The following is a 6,567-nucleotide window of genomic DNA, read 5'->3' as shown; positions in this document are numbered from 1 at the left end:
GCCGCCGCACAGCTCCAGCCGAGCGGAGGGGGCCTCTCCCCTGCACCGCGCGCGCTGTTTGTTTTCCTTGCCCGACTGACGTGAGTCAAAATATTGGCCATATGTTCAGCGGTAATAAATTGGGTATGAGCGCAAACACACTTGGGCTTCGATGGCTCTTTCAGCTGCCACATGGCCGGTTTGGGGGAGGGGGAATGCCAGGTCGCGTCGGCCCCGAACCCCAAATAGGCGGATAGGTTCCCTCTCCTTAGCGCCCCGCTGAGCTGAAGATCTGAGACCCAGATCTTTCCTTTCCCTCGCCCCTCCTGCGTCTGCAGCCGTGCCTTAGACCCTGCAGCTCCTGGCCAGCCCGGGCTGCTGGTTAACAAGGTCGCCATCTATAAATTGTTCGGTTGCTAAGACGCCATAAAACCGAAGGGCCAGATGTGGCACGTTATTTATGTGTGAAACCGCGTTTACACTAGATACGCCGATCCAAGGCTGATAGCAGGACTTCGCGGGAGGTCACAGACCTCTCGCCCTGGGCTCCAGTCTCCTCCTCCAGCACACTCTCCCTCCAGATTGAGGGGTGTTGGTTTTTCTGGGAAAGAGAGTTAGCTCTCGGCAGCCCAGGAAGAAAATGATTTCAGTGCACTTATGCCAAGGTACCACCTGTCCAGGATTAGAGGCAGCCTCTGTGATTTATTTCTGTGGCTTTTCTGTTTCCTTTCTTTCGCAGGGCCGAGGAGACTCTTTTATTTTCCAGACGGTTGATACTTTCCATGGGACTTTGGTCTGAACAGGAAAGGTGGTATTTGAAAGCTGAAGATGTTCAAGTCTGCGTGTGGGTGGGATTTGAGGGTAAGGGCCTCCTGACCCCCAAAGCAGAGATGGCAGTGGAACAGTGCACCTGGTTGAGGGAAACCTGAGACTATTTCTACCTCAAGCCTGACTGTGGACGTCAGAATCACATGTTTGGCACCTTATTTAAGTCAAATGGCAGCCGAGGTACTCAGACAGAAGCAATCCTGGCATTGGACGTGAAATCCCAGCAGCTGTGTGCTTCAGGAAAGGGAGGTAAATACTGTGTAGTAATAGAAAATGATGTTTCACTTTTCTCCTCCAGAATGAAGGCAGCCTCAGGACTGCATGTCTCCAGACTGGTCACCTCACACTTTACTCACATGAATCCGTTAAGAGTTATTGTCTCTCCCACGCTATTATTTTACTATTTCTTGAAGTGAACCAAATTCTCTCTGTGGTTAATAAACACTGAGCCAGGCCCCCTACCTTCCTTTCATCTTCAAAACACCTGGGGTTCCCTGAATGACATCTTTCATCTGGCCAGGGAAAATAAGAGATGAAAAATGTTGCCCTACTGCAGGGAAAAACATAAGCATTTGACTTCACTATTACAAGTTACTCCGGATCTGTGTTCACTGGATAACTGCCCTTAGGTGGCAGTTACGGGTATAAAATGATGCTGTTGTAACGGGGTGGGAGAGAAAAGAAGAAGGGATATGGGGTGGGGGTAGCAAGGAGAAACCCATTCAACAGGTACAAAAAGGAACTATAAAATGAACCTCTTAATCTTAAATGCTGAGCACAAACAGTGCCCCTCCAGGTCTGCTCTCCTGGGCCTTAGAGTGAGCTCCCCAAAATCTTTAGTTACTGCAGAGAAATATGAGGATACATGCAAGCCTCAAGGAGATGTTTATCTTGGAAGATTACTACTGCATTTCACATTTTTTTTCTTGGATTTTAAGTCTTTACGGTCAAAAAACAAGATCTGGAGTGTATTTTGGGGTTTACATCATCTCCAAGTGTAAATTCTGGGGTCATGCCCCATATATGCTTCATTATTCTATATAAATCCATGTTCTTTTTGTTAAACTATTCAGAATTAAGTTTGTAGACATTATGATACTTGCCCCACTGGATATTTCAGCATGTGTCTCCTATGAACAGACCTTTAACATAAAACAAGATCTGGAGTGTATTTTGGGGTTTACATCATCTCCAAGTGTAAATTCTGGGGTCATGCCCCATATATGCTTCATTATTCTATATAAATCCATGTTCTTTTTGTTAAACTATTCAGAATTAAGTTTGTAGACATTATGATACTTGCCCCACTGGATATTTCAGCATGTGTCTCCTAAGAACAGACCTTTAACATAATTACAACAGCAATACCACACTTTAGAAAATTAGTAATAATTCCATAATTTTTCTGATATTCATTTCTTATTCAGATTTCTCAAATTTTATCCAAAACGAAATCTATTTGTATAGCCAGTTTATCTTTTTCAGATCCAGGACTTATTTACTTAAGGTTAATGCACTGCATTACTGCATTTCATTATTATTTTTTAGATTTTTTTGTGTGTCTGTAGTCTCTTAATTTATAACTATGACTGTCCTTGTCTTTCCTCCTTGCTGGCTGGCATTGACTCTTGAGAACCCAGACCATTTGTAGAATACCACTCTCCGACCTTTCTAGATTTTTCAGATTATTTTCTTCTGCCTTTGCTCTTCTAGCCCCTGCACAGTCATAAACTGAGCGTTAGATCTAGAGTCTGCATTAAGCCCGTGCTACACATTTGTGATAGGAATGCTACATGTGTGGAATGTCACATTGCATTTCTTTAGGAAGTAAATCATTTCCCTCTATTAGTTAGGTTGAGTTTGATCACTTGGTTAAGGTGGTGACTGCTAGAACGTACCATGTGAATTAGTAAGTAATCTGAAAGGGAAGTGATACTTTAGCATAGTTTCAATATTCTTTGTCACTGTGTAAATATCCCCCATATTCTCCAGTTACTTTTCATCCAGTGGTTTTTAGCATTCATTGCCTGAATTCTATTGTTCATTCCACATAACTTGCTGATATTTTTCTATAAAGAAATGCTGCCTTTCCCTCAACCCCCATCATAGACTCATGGAATGAAAATTTTTAATATGTTAAAATCAATTAACACCTTTCTTTTGATGCGCAAGTTATCCAAATTGTTTCGTGCACAGCAATGCATTGGAAAGTGCTGAGGGAAAAGTCAGATATAGAAAATGATGAAAAACTTGGAGGAGCCTATGAATTTACAGAATTAGCAGTTCTCAGTGGTTCTCAGCAACCCCCGTTATCACAGAACTCTTCTGTGTATATTTCTGACCAACAATGAATGACTCATCACTAACCACAAGAAAAGCTCTCAGTCCACATTTTCGGGGTGCTCAAATGTGTTACGGATTAAAAACAATGAAAACACTGAATGTATCTCAAGTATTACACCATTAAAAGAAGACAATGCAAAAGAGATTGATTTTAAGGAATTGGCTCATGCAATTATAGAGGCTGGCAAGTCTCAAATCTGCAGTGGGCTGGCAGGCTGGAGACCCATGGAAGAGCAGATGTTGCAGTTCAAGTCCGAAGACTGTAGAATTCCTTCTTGCTCAAGGGAGGATACACATCTTTTGTTTTAGCCAGGCCTTCAACTGATTGCATGAGACCCACCAACATTATGAAAAATAATCTGCTGTACTCAAAGCCCACTGATTTAAATGCTAATTTCATCAAAAACCATCCTCATAGAAACATCCAGAATAATGTTTGACTACATATCTGAGCACTGTGGCTAAGCCGAGTTGACACAGAAAATTAACCATCATATCTTTTAATTAATTGCTGTTGGGAAATTTCACCCCAGATTCCAAGAGTGTTTGTAAAAAATCTTGAGATAACTTTCTGAGCAGCTAGGACCACATGATGCCTCACAATGTTATGTCCTCTGTTCCAAATCTTGTCCTTCCTGTTTCCTAGCATTGTCCTGTACCTCACAGTTACATTTCTGATAAATACTTTTTGGAAGAGAATGATGAGCACTGTGAAATGGGCATCAAGAACAATTTTAGGCCATTTTGAATAGTTACCGTTTAACTTACAGACAGTGTAGGGGATTGGATCTCAATAGCATATGTTTTACTGAACGCTTACTATGTTCCTGGCACTGTGCTAAGACTCTTTTTCTGTATCATTTCACTTAGCTCCCACAATAACCAAATGAGTTAAGGAACATCAATTATTGCCTTTATTTTAAAGATAATGAACTGATGGTTAAGAAGATTATACACAGATTCTGGAGTCAGAGTGCATGGGCTTAAATTTGCCCCCTTCCTTATGATCTCAGGAAATTACTTAACTTCTTTGAGCCTCATCTGCCTTCTGTGTAAAATGGAATTCATAATAGAACCTGTTTTAAGTGTTGTGCGGATGAGACAATGTGTGTAAAGCATGGAGTCTGCTGGTGCCTGGTGCATAGTAGACACTCTATAACTTCTTGCTTTAGCTACTATCATTATTATTAGCTCCAATTACAGAATATCTGGAATTCCACTTCAAGTCTACCTTACCCCAGAAGCCATGCTCTTGACCATCACATCATGGCACAGGACTTTGTCACTAAGTGGCAGATGGAGAAATTCCAGAGAGTGTTTCCTTTCCTTGAAGGAAGCTTCCTTGGTGTTTCTCCTTCGTTTCATTTTCTTTTAATTTTTTTTCTCTTGTAATGTTTTCTTTCTCTTTGATTCATGATCTATTCTATTGGTGGCAGTGAGGGACACTGTCTCGGCTGCTGGCATTTAGGACTAAACAAACAATAGACTCATGAGTAGTTTTATTGCTTTTCAGTAAAAGGATACAACAGAAGACTTTAGAAGTTTGAGATGGAAAAATGATATCACTATTAAGTAACACTGGTTTAGAGAAGTACTGTATTTTAAATGTAAATGTGGTTCCTTGGTTTCTGGTTGGAAGGTTTTTCTCCACAGTATATTTTTCTTATGGACAAGGGCCACTAGGCAGGAGTAGGACTGGGTCCAATCAAATCCTGTGGTTTAGTGGGGTCAGGCTTGAGGCCCTCTAGATGGTGGGGTTAGCACTTATCACATGGGTTCTCTGTAGGGTAACTCCTTATCTCCCCTCCTGTGTGGATCATTGTGCATGCCCTTATTCACTCCTTTGCCCTGTATCCCTCTTGGAAGTGGTGAGGTCCCCCCAAGGAATGCCAAGTGTGGGCACACTGCTAGGGCTTGTACTACTTGGAGAAGAAACAACTGACTTTGGTTTTCCTAGAAGGCATCTGACCCCTCACTGAAATACTGGAAGTAATACACTTGGAACAGGACACTGCGAGTGAGTGAATTGGCATTTTCTTTAATTATTCTGGAGTCACAGTCACTGGCTTCCTGACGTTGTAACAGGTTAGGAATGGGAGAATGAAGCTAGGAAATTATACTAGGTTATACTTTCCCCATCCTGATCAGCTTTCCATAGGTGATGGGCAATCCATCGGCTGAATTACAAGTTTGCTTTCGAGCCCTCTAGGGTTTTCTTGGAGAAGTTAATATTTATCTGATTCTGGTGAGTTTAGTTCTTTGGGTGATCTTTTGGGAGAAAAAATATCATGGCTGATATCACAGTAAAGTAAGTGATAAGGTCTGGGCAATCACAGCAGTGGAGGAAGAACAAATTACATCCAGACCCAATCGCAAAATAGCCATCTGATTATGGTTGTCAGATTTTAACCTGTGCCGATATTGCTATTGGGGAAAGAAACAACTCATCATAAATCTCAGTGATTTTTTGACAGTTTTCAATTTCAATGGGAAGCATCATGGAAGTGAATTTGATAAAGGACTTGGCAATGAAGTGAAACTTTCTTTTTTTTCTCTTGTCCATTTAAAGATCATCTGACAATTTACAGTTCTTGTTGGGCTTAAGGTTTAAAATTGTTTGCATACGAACTTTTTATATCGTGAGGATTTCACTTCAGAGGAAATGGCATGACCATGCTGCCCTTCACAGAGAAAAGAATGACTCATTTCTTATCAAATTATTCAATCAATCAACTAATTAACAAGCTCACTGTTTTTACATAGGCTGTATGTTTATTTGGTGTATTAATTTGTAAGGGCTGCAGTAACGAATACCACAAACTGGGTAGCTTAATCAATAGAAGTTTATTGTCTCACAGTTCTGGAGACTAGAAGTCTAGAATCAAGGTGTCAGGATTGGTTTCTTCTGAAGGTGGTGAGAGAAGGATCTGTTCTAGGGCTCTCTCCTTGGCTTTTAGATGACCATCTTTTCCCTGCATCCCTTCATGTTGTGTTTCCTCTGTATCTGTCTGTCCATATTTCCAAATTTCCCCCTTTTTATAAAGACACCAGTCATGTTGGATTAGGGCCCATCCCAATGACTTCATTTAACTTGATTACTTTTGTAAAGATCCTACTCCAAATACACTTATATTCTGAGGTTAGGATTTCAAGAGATATATATGTATATTTAAGAGGATACAATTTAACCTATAACCATTGGGATGGGTTTAGGGTAAGAATGGTGAAGATCATGGAAGGCCCAAAGCCCTAAGCCATACCTTGTGGTGCCGAAGTTTAGTTTAATTTTAGTGACTGCCTTGTGGTTGAATGTGCAGTTGTTGGTGGGCATTTGGAATTCAAGATATGTCTTTTAAATGAATGAAAATAATTATTTGGAATAGCAGTCTCATTGGGAAAAGGTGCATATATGTATTA

Source organism: Pteropus alecto, unplaced genomic scaffold, assembly GCF_000325575.1.
Source record: "Pteropus alecto unplaced genomic scaffold, ASM32557v1 scaffold45, whole genome shotgun sequence".
NCBI classification, from domain to species: domain Eukaryota; kingdom Metazoa; phylum Chordata; class Mammalia; order Chiroptera; family Pteropodidae; genus Pteropus; species Pteropus alecto.
Note: the sequence above shows the minus strand (reverse complement) of the source record.